A 16,000-nucleotide genomic window follows, 5' to 3' on the forward strand; every position below is an offset into this window, starting at 1 on the left:
TTCGTGTTTGAATCACGTAGTAATGTGGTAACACACTGAAGCAGTCAATTAAACCTGGTTTCGATCAATATTTTAGAGGATAACACAGGTTAGGTCTGGGTTAGGTCTGGGTTATGCCCGCATCTGGCTCATGATTTTGCCTTCATCGCGTACTTGTTGGCCAGATCCTGGGTTTTTTACGTGTTTGAATCACGTAGTAATGTGGTAACACACTGAAGCAGTCAATTAAACCTGGTTTCGATCAATATTTCAGAGGATAACACCGGTTAGGTCTGGGTTAGGTCTGGCAAATGCGCGCATCTGGCTTATTCTTTCGCCTTCTTCGCATACTTGTTGGCCAGATCCTGGGTTTTTTTCGTGTTTGAATCACGTAGGAATGTGGTAACACACTGAAGCAGTCAATTAAACCTGGTTTCGATCAATATTTCAGAGGATAACACCGGTTAGGTCTGGGTTAGGTTAGGGATATGCGCGCATCTGGCTTATACTTTCACCTTTTTCGCATACTTGTTGGCCAGATCCTGGGTTTTTTTCGTGTTTGAATCACGTAGGAATGTGGTAACACACTGAAGCAGTCAATTAAACCTGGTTTCGATCAATATTTTAGAGGATAACACCGGTTAGGTCTGGGTTAGGTCCGGGATATGCCCGCATCTGGCTCATGATTTTGCCTTCTTCGCATACTTGTTGGCCAGATCCTGGGTTTTTTTCGTGTTTGAATAACGTAGTAATGTGGTAACACACTGAAACTGTCAATTAAACCTGGTTTCGATCAATATTTTAGAGGATAACACCGGTTAGGTATGGGTTAGGTCTGGGTTATGCCCTCATCTGGCTCATGATTTTGCCTTCTTCGCATACTTGTTGGCCAGATCCTGGGTTTTTTCCGTGTTTGATAACGTAGTAATGTGGTAGCACACTGAAGCAATCAATTAAACCTGGTTTCGATCAATATTTCAGAGTATAACACCGGTTAGGTCTGGGTTAGGTCTGGGTTATGCCCGCATCTGGCTCATGATTTAGCCTTCTTCGCATACTTGTTGGCCAGATCCTGGGTATTTTCCGTGTTTGAATCACGTAGTAATGTGGTAACACACTGATGCAGTCAATTACCCCTGGTTTCGATCAATATTTCAGAGGATAACACCGGTTAGGTCTGGGTTAGGTCTTGGAAATGCGCGCATCTGTCTTATTCTTTCGCCTTCTTCGTATACTTGTTGGCCAGATCCTGGGTTTTTTCCGTGTTTGAATCACGTAGTAATGTGGTAACACACTGAAGCTGTCAATTAAACCTGGTTTCGATCAATATTTTAGAGGATAACACCGGTTAGGTCTGGGTTAGGTCTGGGTTATGCCCTCATCTGGCTCATGATTTTGCCTTCTTCGCATACTTGTTGGCCAGATCCTGGGTTTTTTTCGTGTTTGATCACGTGGTAATGTGGTAACACACTGAAGCAGTCAATAAAACCTGGTTTCGATCAATATTTTAGAGGATAACACCGGTTAGGTCTGGGTTAGGTCTGGGATTTGCGCGCATCTGGCTTATACTTTCGCCCTTTTCGCAAACTTGTTGGCCAGATCCTGGGTATTTTCCGTGTTTCAATCACGTAGTAATGTGGTAACACACTGAAGCAGTCAATTAAACCTGGTTTCGATCAATATTTCAGAGGATAACACCGGTTAGGTCTGGGTTAGGTCTTGGAAATGCGCGCATCTGTCTTATTCTTTCGCCTTCTTCGTATACTTGTTGGCCAGATCCTGGGTTTTTTTCGTGTTTGAATCACGTAGGAATGTGGTAACACACTGAAGCAGTCAATTAAACCTGGTTTCGATCAATATTTTAGAGGATAACACCGGTTTGGTCTGGGTTAGGTCCGGGATATGCCCGCATCTGGCTCATGATTTTGCATTCTTCGCATACTTGTTGGCCAGATCCTGGGTTTTTTTCGTGTTTGAATCACGTAGTAATGTGGTAACACACTGAAGCTGTCAATTAAACCTGGTTTCGATCAATATTTTAGAGGATAACACCGGTTAGGTCTGGGTTAGGTCTGGGTTATGCCCGCATCTGGCTCATGATTTTGCCTTCTTCGCATACTTGTTGGCCAGATCCTGGGTTTTTTTCGTGTTTGAATCACGTAGTAATGTGGTAACACACTGAAGCTGTCAATTAAACCTGGTTTCGATCAATATTTTGGAGGATAACACCGGTTAGGTCTGGGGTAGGTCTGGGTTATGCCCGCATCTGGCTCATGATTTTGCCTTCATCGCATACTTGTTGGCCAGATCCTGGGTTTTTTCCGTGTTTGAATCACGTAGTAATGTGGTAACACACTGAAGCAGTCAATTAAACCTGGTTTCGATCAATATATCAGAGGATAACACCGGTTAGGTCTGGCTTAGGTCTGGGAAATGCGCGCATCTGGCTTATACTTTCGCCTTCTTCACATACTTGTTGGCCAGATCCTGGTGTATTTTCCGTGTTTCAATCACGTAGTAATGTGGTAACACACTGAAGCAGTCAATTAAACCTGGTTTCGATCAATATTTCAGAGGATAACACAGGTTAGGTCTGGGTTAGGTCTGGGAAATGCGCGCATCTTATACTTTCGCCTTCTTCGCATACTTGTTGGCCAGATCCTGGGTTTTTTTCGTGTTTGAATCACGTAGGAATGTGGTAACACACTGAAGCAGTCAATTAAGCCTGGTTTCGATCAATATTTTAGAGGATAACACCGGTTAGGTCTGGGTTAGGTCCGAGATATGCCCGCATCTGGCTCATGATTTTGCCTTCTTCGCATACTTGTTGGCCAGATCCTGGGTTTTTTTCGTGTTTGAATCACGTAGTAATGTGGTAACACACTGAAGCTGTCAATTAAACCTGGTTTCGATCAATATTTTAGAGGATAACACCGGTTAGGTCTGGGTTAGGTCTGGGTTATGCCCGCATCTGGCTCATGATTTTGCCTTCTTCGCATACTTGTTGGCCAGATCCTGGGTTTTTTCCGTGTTTGATCACGTAGTAATGTGGTAGCACACTGAAGCAGTCAATTAAACCTGGTTTCGATCAATATTTCAGAGGATAACACCGGTTAGGTCTGGGTTAGGTCTGGGTTATGCCCGCATCTGGCTCATGATTTAGCCTTCTTCGCATACTTGTTGGCCAGATCCTGGGTATTTTCCGTGTTTGAATCACGTAGTAATGTGGTAACACACTGAAGCAGTCAATTAAACCTGGTTCGGATCAATATTTCAGAGGATAACACCGGTTAGGTCTGGGTTAGGTCTGGGTTTTGCCCGCATCTGGCTCATGATTTAGCCTTCTTCGCATACTTGTTGGCCAGATCCTGGGTATTTTCCGTGTTTGAATCACGTAGTAATGTGGTAACACACTGAAGCAGTCAATTAAACCTGGTTTGGATCAATATTTCAGAGGATAACACCGGTTAGGTCTGGGTTAGGTCTGGGTTATGCCCGCATCTGGCTCATGATTTTGCCTTCTTCGCATAGTTGTTGGCCAGATCCTGGGTTTTTTCCGTGTTTGACCACGTAGTAATGTGGTACCACACTGAGGCAGTCAATTAAACCAGGTTTCGATCAATATTTCAGAGGATAACACCGGTTAGGTCTGGGTTAGGTCTGGGTTTTGCCCGCATCTGGCTCATGATTTAGCCTTCTTCGCATACTTGTTGGCCAGATCCTGGGTATTTTCCGTGTTTGAATCACGTAGTAATGTGGTAACACACTGAAGCAGTCAATTAAACCTGGTTTGGATCAATATTTCAGAGGATAACACCGGTTAGGTCTGGGTTAGGTCTGGGATTTGCGCGCACCTGGCTTATACTTTCGCCTTCTTCGCATACTTGTTGGCCAGATCCTGGGTTTTTTTCGTGTTTGAATCACGTAGTAATGTGGTAACACACTGAAGCTGTCAATTAAACCTGGTTTCGATCAATATTTTAGAGGATAACACCGGTTAGGTCTGGGTTAGGTCTGGGTTATGCCCGCATCTGGCTCATGATTTTGCCTTCTTCGCATACTTGTTGGCCAGATCCTGGGTTTTTTCCGTGTTTGACCACGTAGTAATGTGGTAGCACACTGAAGCAGTCAATAAAACCTGGTTTCGATCAATATTTTAGAGGATAACACCGGTTAGGTCTGGGTTAGGTCTGGGATTTGCGCGCACCTGGCTTATACTTTCGCCTTCTTCGCATACTTGTTGGCCAGATCCTGGGTATTTTCCGTGTTTCAATCACGTAGTAATGTGGTAACACACTGAAGCAGTCAATTAAACCTGGTGTCGATCAATATTTCAGAGGATAACACCGGTTAGGTCTGGGTTAGGTCTGGGTTATGCCCGCTTCTGGCTCATGATTTTGCCTTCTCCGCATACTTGTTGGCCAGATCTTGGGTTTTTTTCGTGTTTGAATCACGTAGTAATGTGGTAACACACTGAAGCAGTCAATTAAACCTGGTTTCGATCAATATTTTAGAGGATAACACCGGTTAGGTCTGGGTTAGGTCTGGGTTATGCCCGCATCCGGCTCATGATTTTGCCTTCATCGCATACTTGTTGGCCAGATCCTGGGTTTTTTCCGTGTTTGAATCACGTAGTAATGTGGTAACACACTGAAGCAGTCAATTAAACCTGGTTTCGATCAATATTTCAGAGGATAACACCGGTTAGGTCTGGGTTAGGTCTGGGAAATGCGCGCATCTGGCTTATTCTTTCGCCTTCTTCGCATACTTGTTGGCCAGATCCTGGGTTTTTTTCGTGTTTGAATCACGTAGGAATGTGGTAACACACTGAAGCAGTCAATTAAACCTGGTTTCGATCAATATTTTAGAGGATAACACCGGTTAGGTCGGGGTTAGGTCCGGGACATGCCCGCATCTGGCTCATGATTTTGCCTTCTTCGCATACTTGTTGGCCAGATCCTGGGTTTTTTTCGTGTTTGAATCACGTAGTAATATGGTAACACACTGAGGCTGTCAATTAAACCTGGTTTCGATCAATATTTTAGAGGATAACACCGGTTAGGTCTGGGTTAGGACTGGGTTATGCCCGCATCTGGCTCATGATTTTGCCTTCATCGCATACTTGTTGGCCAGATCCTGGGTTTTTTCCGTGTTTGAATCACGTAGTAGGTGGTAACACACTGAAGCAGTCAATTAAACCGGGTTTCGATCAATATTTCAGAGGATAACACCGGTTAGGTCTGGGTTAGGTCTGGGAAATGCGCGCATCTGGCTTATACTTTCGCCTTCTTCACATACTTGTTGGCCAGATCCTGGGTTTTTTTCGTGTTTGAATCACGTAGGAATGTGGTAACACACTGAAGCAGTCAATTAAACCTGGTTTCGATCAATATTTTAGAGGATAACACCGGTTAGGTCTGGGTTAGGTCCGGAATATGCCCGCATCTGGCTCATGATTTTGCCTTCTTCGCATACTTGTTGGCCAGATCCTGGGTTTTTTTCGTGTTTGATCACGTAGTAATGTGGTAACACACTGAAGCAGTCAATAAAACCTGGTTTCGATCAATATTTTAGAGGATAACACCGGTTAGGTCTGGGTTAGGTCTGGGATTTGCGCGCATCTGGCTTATACTTTCGCCTTTTTCGCAAACTTGTTGGCCAGATCCTGGGTATTTTCCGTGTTTCAATCACGTAGTAATGTGGTAACACACTGAAGCAGTCAATTAAACCTGGTTTCGATCAATATTTCAGAGGATAACACCGGTTAGGTCTGGGTTAGGTCTGGGATTTGCGCGCACCTGGCTTATACTTTCGCCTTCTTCGCATACTTGTTGGCCAGATCCTGGGTTTTTTTCGTGTTTGAATCACGTAGTAATGTGGTAACACACTGAAGCTGTCAATTAAACCTGGTTTCGATCAATATTTTAGAGGATAACACCGGTTAGGTCTGGGTTAGGTCTAGGTTATGCCCGCATCCGGCTCATGATTTTGCCTTCATCGCATACTTGTTGGCCAGATCCTGGGTTTTTTCCGTGTTTGAATCACGTAGTGATGTGGTAACACACTGAAGCAGTCAATTAAACCTGGTTTCGATCAATATTTCAGAGGATAACACCGGTTAGGTCTGGGTTAGGTCTGGGAAATGCGCGCATCTGGCTTATTCTTTCGCCATCTTCGCATACTTGTTGGCCAGATCCTGGGTTTTTTTCGTGTTTGAATCACGTAGGAATGTGGTAACACACTGAAGCAGTCAATTAAACCTGGTTTCGATCAATATTTTAGAGGATAACACCGGTTAGGTCGGGGTTAGGTCCGGGATATGCACGCATCTGGCTCATGATTTTGCCTTCTTCGCATACTTGTTGGCCAGATCCTGGGTTTTTTTCGTGTTTGAATCACGTAGTAATGTGGTAACGCACTGAGGCTGTCAATTAAACCTGGTTTCGGTCAATATTTTAGAGGATAACACCGGTTAGGTCTGGGTTAGGTCTGGGTTATGCCCGCATCTGCCTCATGATTTTGCCTTCATCGCATACTTGTTGGCCAGGTCCTGGGTTTTTTCCGTGTTTGAATCACGTAGTAATGTGGTAACACACTGAAGCAGTCAATTAAACCTGGTTTCGATCAATATTTTAGAGGATAACACCGGTTAGGTCGGGGTCAGGTCCGGGATATGCCCGCATCTGGCTCATGATTTCGCCTTCTTCGCATACTTGTTGGCCAGATCCTGGGTTTTTTCCGTGTTTGAATCACGTAGTAATGTGGTAACACACTGAAGCAGTCAATTAAACGTTGTTTCGATCAATATTTCAGAGGATAACACCGGTTAGGTCTGGGTTAGGTCTGGAAATGCGCGCATCTGGCTTATACTTTCGCCTTCATCGCATACTTGTTGGCCAGATCCTGGGTTTTTTCCGTGTTTGAATCACGTAGTAATGTGGTAACACACTGAAGCAGTCAATTAAACGTTGTTTCGATCAATATTTCAGAGGATAACACCGGTTAGGTCTGGGTTAGGTCTGGGAAATGCGCGCATCAGGCTTATTCTTTCGCCTTCCTCGCATACTTGTTGGCCAGATCCTGGGTTTTTTTCGCGTTTGAATCACGTAGGAATGTGGTAACACACTGAAGCAGTCAATTAAACCTGGTTTCGATCAATATTTTAGAGGATAACACCGGCTAGGTCTGGGTTAGGTCCGGGATACGCCCGCATCTGGCTCATGATTTTGCCTTCTTCGCATACTTGTTGGCCAGATCCTGGGTTTTTTTCGTGTTTGAATCACGTAGTAATGTGGTAACACACTGAAGCTGTCAATTAAACCTGGTTTCGATCAATATTTTAGAGGATAACACCGGTTAGGTCTGGGTTAGGTCTGGGTCATGCCCGCTTCTGGCTCATGATTTTGCCTTCTCCGCATACTTGTTGGCCAGATCTTGAGTTTTTTTCGTGTTTGAAACACGTAGTAATGTGGTAACACACTGAAGCAGTCAATTAAACCTGGTTTCGATCAATATTTTAGAGGATAACACCGGTTAGGTCTGGGTTAGGTCTGGGTTATGCCCGCATCCGGCTCATGATTTTGCCTTCATCGCATACTTGGTGGCCAGATCCTGGGTTTTTTCCGTGTTTGAATCACGTAGTAATGTGGTAACACACTGAAGCAGTCAATTAAACCTGGTTTCGATCAATATTTCAGAGGATAACACCGGTTAGGTCTGGGTTAGGTCTGGGAAATGCGCGCATCTGGCTTATTCTTTCGCCTTCTTCGCATACTTGTTGGCCAGATCCTGGGTTTTTTTCGTGTTTGAATCACGTAGGAATGTGGTAACACACTGAAGCAGTCAATTAAACCTGGTTTCGATCAATATTTTAGAGGATAACACCGGTTAGGTCGGGGTTAGGTCCGGGATATGCCCGCATCTGGCTCATGATTTTGCCTTCTTCGCATACTTGTTGGCCAGATCCTGGGTTTTTTTCGTGTTTGAATCACGTAGTAATGTGGTAACACACTGAAGCAGTCAATTAAACCTGGTTTCGATCAATATTTCAGAGGATAACACCGGTTAGGTCTGGGTTAGGTCTGGGTTATGCCCGCTTCTGGCTCATGATTTTGCCTTCTCCGCATACTTGTTGGCCAGATCTTGGGTTTTTTTCGTGTTTGAATCACGTAGTAATGTGGTAACACACTGAAGCAGTCAATTAAACCTGGTTTCGATCAATATTTTGGAGGATAACACCGGTTAGGTCTGGGTTAGGTCTGGGTTATGCCCGCATCCGGCTCATGATTTTGCCTTCATCGCATACTTGTTGGCCAGATCCTGGGTTTTTTCCGTGTTTGAATCACGTAGTAATGTGGTAACACACTGAGGCTGTCAATTAAACCTGGTTTCGATCAATATTTTAGAGGATAACACCGGTTAGGTCTGGGTTAGGTCTGGGTTATGCCCGCATCTGGCTCATGATTTTACCTTCATCGCATACTTGTTGGCCAGATCCTGGGTTTTTTCCGTGTTTGAATCACGTAGTAATGTGGTAACACACTGAAGCAGTCAATTAAACCTGGTTTCGATCAATATTTCAGAGGTTAACACCGGTTAGGTCTGGGTTAGGTCTAGGAAATGCGCGCATCTGGCCTATTCTTTCGCCTTCTTCGCATACTTGTTGGCCAGATCCTGGGTTTTTTTCGTGTTTGAACACGTAGTAATGTGGTAACACACTGAAGCAGTCAATAAAACCTGGTTTCGATCAATATTTTAGAGGATAACACCGGTTAGGTCTGGGTTAGGTCTGGGATTTGCGCGCATCTGGCTTATACTTGCGCCTTTTTCGCAAACTTGTTGGCCAGATCCTGGGTATTTTCCGTGTTTCAATCACGTAGTAATGTGGTAACACACTGAAGCAGTCAATTAAACCTGGTTTCGACCAATATTTCAGAGGATAACACCGGTTAGGTCTGGGTTAGGTCTGGGTTATGCCCGCTTCTGGCTCATGATTTTGCCTTCTCCGCATACTTGTTGGCCAGATCTTGGGTTTTTTTCGTGTTTGAATCACGTAGTAATGTGGTAACACACTGAAGCAGTCAATTAAACCTGGTTTCGATCAATATTTTAGAGGATAACACCGGCTAGGTCTGGGTTAGATATGGGTTATGCCCGCATCCGGCTCATGATTTTGCCTTCATCGCATACTTGTTGGCCAGATCCTGGGTTTTTTCCGTGTTTGAATCACGTAGTAATGTGGTAACACACTGAAGCAGTCAATTAAACCTGGTTTCGATCAATATTTCAGAGGATAACACCGGTTAGGTCTGGGTTAGATCTGGGAAATGCGCGCATCTGGCTTATTCTTTCGCCTTCTTCGCATACTTGTTGGCCAGATCCTGGGTTTTTTCCGTGTTTGAATCACGTAGTAATGTGGTAACACACTGAAGCAGTCAACTAAACCTGGTTTCGATCAATATTTCAGAGGTTAACACCGGTTAGGTCTGGATTAGGTCTGGGAAATGCGCGCATCTGGCCTATTCTTTCGCCTTCTTCGCATACTTGTTGGCCAGATCCTGGGTTTTTTTCGTGTTTGATCACGTAGTAATGTGGTAACACACTGAAGCAGTCAATAAAACCTGGTTTCGATCAATATTTTAGAGGATAACACCGGTTAGGTCTGGGTTAGGTCTGGGATTTGCGCGCATCTGGCTTATACTTGCGCCTTTTTCGCAAACTTGTTGGCCAGATCCTGGGTATTTTCCGTGTTTCAATCACGTAGTAATGTGGTAACACACTGAAGCAGTCAATTAAACCTGGTTTCGACCAATATTTCAGAGGATAACACCGGTTAGGTCTGGGTTAGGTCTGGGTTATGCCCGCTTCTGGCTCATGATTTTGCCTTCTCCGCATACTTGTTGACCAGATCTTGGGTTTTTTTCGTGTTTGAATCACGTAGTAATGTGGTACACACTGAAGCAGTCAATTAAACCTGGCTTCGATCAATATTTTAGAGGATAACACCGGCTAGGTCTGGGTTAGGTCTGGGTTATGCCCGCATCCGGCTCATGATTTTGCCTTCATCGCATACTTGTTGGCCAGATCCTGGGTTTTTTCCGTGTTTGAATCACGTAGTAATGTGGTAACACACTGAAGCAGTCAATTAAACCTGGTTTCGATCAATATTTCAGAGGATAACACCGGTTAGGTCTGGGTTAGATCTGGGAAATGCGCGCATCTGGCTTATTCTTTCGCCTTCTTCGCATACTTGTTGGCCAGATCCTGGGTTTTTTTCGTGTTTGAATCACGTAGTAATGTGGTAACACACTGAAGCAGTCAATTAAACCTGGTTTCGATCAATATTTTAGAGGATAACACCGGCTTGGTCTGGATTAGGTCTGGGTTATGCCCGCATCCGGCTCATGATTTTGCCTTCATCGCATACTTGTTGGCCAGATCCTGGGTTTTTTTCGTGTTTGAATCACGTAGTAATGTGGTAACACACTGAGGCTGTCAATTAAACCTGGTTTCGATCAATATTTTAGAGGATAACACCGGTTAGGTCTGGGTTAGGTCTGGGTTATGCCCGCATCTGGCTCATGATTTTGCCTTCTTCGCATACTTGTTGGCCAGATCCTGGGTTTTTTTCGTGTTTGAATCACGTAGGAATGTGGTAACACACTGAAGCAGTCAATTAAACCTGGTTTCGATCAATATTTTAGAGGATAACACCGGTTAGGTCGGGGTTAGGTCCGGGATATGCCCGCATCTGGCTCATGATTTTGCCTTCTTCGCATACTTGTTGGCCAGATCCTGGGTTTTTTTCGTGTTTGAATCACGTAGTAATGTGGTAACACACTGAGGCTGTCAATTAAACCTGGTTTCGATCAATATTTTAGTGGATAACACCGGTTAGGTCTGGGTTAGGTCTGGGTTATGCCCGCATCTGGCTCATGATTTTGCCTTCTTCGCATACTTGTTGGCCAGATCCTGGGTTTTTTCCGTGTTTGAATCACGTAGTAATGTGGTAACACACTGAAGCAGTCAATTAAACCTGGTTTCGAACAATATTTCAGAGGATAACACTGGTTAGGTCTGGGTTAGGTCTGGGAAATGCGCGCATCTGGCTTATACTTTCGCCTTCTTCACATACTTGTTGGCCAGATCCTGGGTTTTTTTCGTGTTTGAATCACGTAGGAATGTGGTAACACACTGAAGCAGTCAATCAAACCTGGTTTCGATCAATATTTTAGAGGATAACACCGGTTAGGTCTGGGTTACGTCCGGGATATGCCCACATCTGGCTCATGATTTTGCCTTCTTCACATACTTGTTGGCCAGATCCTGGGTTTTTTTCGTGTTTGAATCACGTAGGAATGTGGTAACACACTGAAGCAGTCAATTAAACCTGGTTTCGATCAATATTTTAGAGGATAACACCGGTTAGGTCTGGGTTAGGTCTGGGATATGCGCGCATCTGGCTTATGCTTTCGCCTTTTTCGCAAACTTGTTGGCCAGATCCTGGGTTTTTTCCGTGTTTGAATCACGTAGTAATGTTGTACCACACTGAGGCAGTCAATTAAACCTGGTTTCGATCAATATTTTAGAGGATAACACCGGTTAGGTCTGGGTTAGGTCTGGGTTATGCCCGCATCCGGCTCATGATTTTGCCTTCATCGCATACTTGTTGGCCAGATCCTGGGTTTTTTCCGTGTTTGAATCACGTAGTAATGTGGTAACACACTGAAGCAGTCAATTAAACCTGGTTTCGATCAATATTTCAGAGGATAACACCGGTTAGGTCTGGGTTAGGTCTGGGAAATGCGCGCATCTGGCTTATTCTTTCGCCTTCTTCGCATACTTGTTGGCCAGATACTGGGTTTTTTTCGTGTTTGAATCACGTAGGAATGTGGTAACACACTGAAGCAGTCAATTAAGCCTGGTTTCGATCAATATTTTAGAGGATAACACCGGTTAGGTCTGGGTTAGGTCTGGGTTATGCCCGCATCTGGCTCATGATTTTGCCTTCATCGCATACTTGTTGGCCAGATCCTGGGTTTTTTCCGTGTTTGAATCACGTAGTAATGTGTTAACACACTGAAGCTGTCAATTAAACCTGGTTTCGATCAATATTTTAGAGGATAACACCGGTTAGGTCTGGGTTAGGTCTGGGTTATGCTCGCATCTGACTCATGATTTTGCCTTCTTCGCATACTTGTTGGCCAGATCCTGGGTATTTTCCGTGTTTGAAACACGTAGTAATGTCGTAATACACTGAAGCAGTCAATTAAACCTGGTTTCGATCAATATTTCAGAGGATAACACCGGTTAGGGCTGGGTTAGGTCTGGGAAATGCGCGCATCTGGCTTATACTTTCGCCTTCTTCACATACTTGTTGGCCAGATCCTGGGTTTTTTTCGTGTTTGAATCACGTAGGAATGTGGTAACACACTGAAGCAGTCAATTAAACCTGGTTTCGATCAATATTTCAGAGGATAACACCGGTTAGGTCTGGGTTAGGTCTGGGAAATGCGCGCATCTGGCTTATTCTTTCGCCTTCTTCGCATACTTGTTGGCCAGATCCTGGGTTTTTTTCGTGTTTGAATCACGTAGGAATGTGGTAACACACTGAAGCAGTCAATTAAACCTGGTTTCGATCAATATTTTAGAGGATAACACCGGTTAGGTCTGGGTTAGGTCTGGGTTATGCCCGCTTCTGGCTCATGATTTTGCCTTCTCCGCATACTTGTTGGCCAGATCTTGGGTTTTTTTCGTGTTTGAATCACGTAGTAATGTGGTAACACACTGAAGCAGTCAATTAAACCTGGTTTCGATCAATATTTTAGAGGATAACACCGGTTAGGTCTGGGTTAGGTCTGGGTTATGCCCGCATCCGGCTCATGATTTTGCCTTCATCGCATACTTGTTGGCCAGATCCTGGGTTTTTTCCGTGTTTGAATCACGTAGTAATGTGGTAACACACTGAAGCAGTCAATTAAACCTGGTTTCGATCAATATTTCAGAGGATAACACCGGTTAGGTCTGGGTTAGGTCAGGGAAATGCGCGCATCTGGCTTATTCTTTCGCCTTCTTCGCATACTTGTTGGCCAGATCCTGGGTTTTTTTCGTGTTTGAATCACGTAGGAATGTGGTAACACACTGAAGCAGTCAATTAAACCTGGTTTCGATCAATATTTTAGAGGATAACACCGGTTAGGTCGGGGTTAGGTCCGGGATATGCCCGCATCTGGCTCATGATTTTGCCTTCTTCGCTTACTTGTTGGCCAGATCCTCGGTTTTTTTCGTGTTTGAATCACGTAGTAAAGTGGTAACACACTGAGGCTGTCAATTAAACCTGGTTTCGATCAATATTTTAGAGGATAACACCGGTTAGGTCTGGGTTAGGTCTGGGTTATGCCCGCATCCGGCTCATGATTTTGCCTTCATCGCATACTTGTTGGCCAGATCCTGGGTTTTTTCCGTGTTTCAATCACGTAGTAATGTGGTAACACACTGAAGCAGTCAATTAAACCTGGTTTCGATCAATATTTCAGAGGATAACACCGGTTAGGTCTGGGTTAGGTCTGGGAAATGCGCGCATCTGGCTTATTCTTTCGCCTTCTTCGCATACTTGTTGGCCAGATCCTGGGTTTTTTTCGTGTTTGAATCACGTAGGAATGTGGTAACACACTGAAGCAGTCAATTAAACCTGGTTTCGATCAATATTTTAGAGGATAACACCGGTTAGGTCTGGGTTAGGTCTGGGTTATGCCCGCTTCTGGCTCATGATTTTGCCTTCTCCGCATACTTGTTGGCCAGATCTTGGGTTTTTTTCGTGTTTGAATCACGTAGTAATGTGGTAACACACTGAAGCAGTCAATTAAACCTGGTTTCGATCAATATTTTAGAGGATAACACCGGTTAGGTCTGGGTTAGGTCTGGGTTATGCCCGCATCCGGCTCATGATTTTGCCTTCATCGCATACTTGTTGGCCAGATCCTGGGTTTTTTCCGTGTTTGAATCACGTAGTAATGTGGTAACACACTGAAGCAGTCAATTAAACCTGGTTTCGATCAATATTTCAGAGGATAACACCGGTTAGGTCTGGGTTAGGTCTGGGAAATGCGCGCATCTGGCTTATTCTTTCGCCTTCTTCGCATACTTGTTGGCCAGATCCTGGGTTTTTTTCGTGTTTGAATCACGTAGGAATGTGGTAACACACTGAAGCAGTCAATTAAACCTGGTTTCGATCAATATTTTAGAGGATAACACCGGTTAGGTCGGGGTTAGGTCCGGGACATGCCCGCATCTGGCTCATGATTTTGCCTTCTTCGCATACTTGTTGGCCAGATCCTGGGTTTTTTTCGTGTTTGAATCACGTAGTAATGTGGTAACACACTGAGGCTGTCAATTAAACCTGGTTTCGATCAATATTTTAGAGGATAACACCGGTTAGGTCTGGGTTAGGACTGGGTTATGCCCGCATCTGGCTCATGATTTTGCCTTCATCGCCTACTTGTTGGCCAGATCCTGGGTTTTTTCCGTGTTTGAATCACGTAGTAGGTGGTAACACACTGAAGCAGTCAATTAAACCGGGTTTCGATCAATATTTCAGAGGATAACACCGGTTAGGTCTGGGTTAGGTCTGGGAAATGCGCGCATCTGGCTTATACTTTCGCCTTCTTCACATACTTGTTGGCCAGATCCTGGGTTTTTTTCGTGTTTGAATCACGTAGGAATGTGGTAACACACTGAAGCAGTCAATTAAACCTGGTTTCGATCAATATTTTAGAGGATAACACCGGTTAGGTCTGGGTTAGGTCCGGAATATGCCCGCATCTGGCTCATGATTTTGCCTTCTTCGCATACTTGTTGGCCAGATCCTGGGTTTTTTTCGTGTTTGATCACGTAGTAATGTGGTAACACACTGAAGCAGTCAATAAAACCTGGTTTCGATCAATATTTTAGAGGATAACACCGGTTAGGTCTGGGTTAGGTCTGGGATTTGCGCGCATCTGGCTTATACTTTCGCCTTTTTCGCAAACTTGTTGGCCAGATCCTGGGTATTTTCCGTGTTTCAATCACGTAGTAATGTGGTAACACACTGAAGCAGTCAATTAAACCTGGTTTCGATCAATATTTCAGAGGATAACACCGGTTAGGTCTGGGTTAGGTCTGGGTTATGCCCGCTTCTGGCTCATGATTTTGCCTTCTCCGCATGCTTGTTGGCCAGATCTTGGGTTTTTTTCGTGTTTGAATCACGTAGTAATGTGGTAACACACTGAAGCAGTCAATTAAACCTGGTTTCGATCAATATTTTAGAGGATAACACCGGTTAGGTCTGGGTTAGGTCTAGGTTATGCCCGCATCCGGCTCATGATTTTGCCTTCATCGCATACTTGTTGGCCAGATCCTGGGTTTTTTCCGCGTTTGAATCACGTAGTGATGTGGTAACACACTGAAGCAGTCAATTAAACCTGGTTTCGATCAATATTTCAGAGGATAACACCGGTTAGGTCTGGGTTAGGTCTGGGAAATGCGCGCATCTGGCTTATTCTTTCGCCTTCTTCGCATACTTGTTGGCCAGATCCTGGGTTTTTTTCGTGTTTGAATCACGTAGGAATGTGGTAACACACTGAAGCAGTCAATTAAACCTGGTTTCGATCAATATTTTAGAGGATAACACCGGTTAGGTCGGGGTTAGGTCCGGGATATGCACGCATCTGGCTCATGATTTTGCCTTCTTCGCATACTTGTTGGCCATATCCTGGGTTTTTTTCGTGTTTGAATCACGTAGTAATGTGGTAACGCACTGAGGCTGTCAATTAAACCTGGTTTCGATCAATATTTTAGAGGATAACACCGGTTAGGTCTGGGTTAGGTCTGGGTTATGCCCGCATCTGGCTCATGATTTTGCCTTCATCGCATACTTGTTGGCCAGATCCTGGGTTTTTTCCGTGTTTGAATCACGTAGTAATGTGGTAACACACTGAAGCAGTCAATTAAACCTGGTTTCGATCAATATTTTAGAGGATAACAC

The sequence above is a fragment of the Colletes latitarsis genome, chromosome 3 (assembly GCF_051014445.1).
Source record: "Colletes latitarsis isolate SP2378_abdomen chromosome 3, iyColLati1, whole genome shotgun sequence".
NCBI lineage: Eukaryota > Metazoa > Arthropoda > Insecta > Hymenoptera > Colletidae > Colletes > Colletes latitarsis.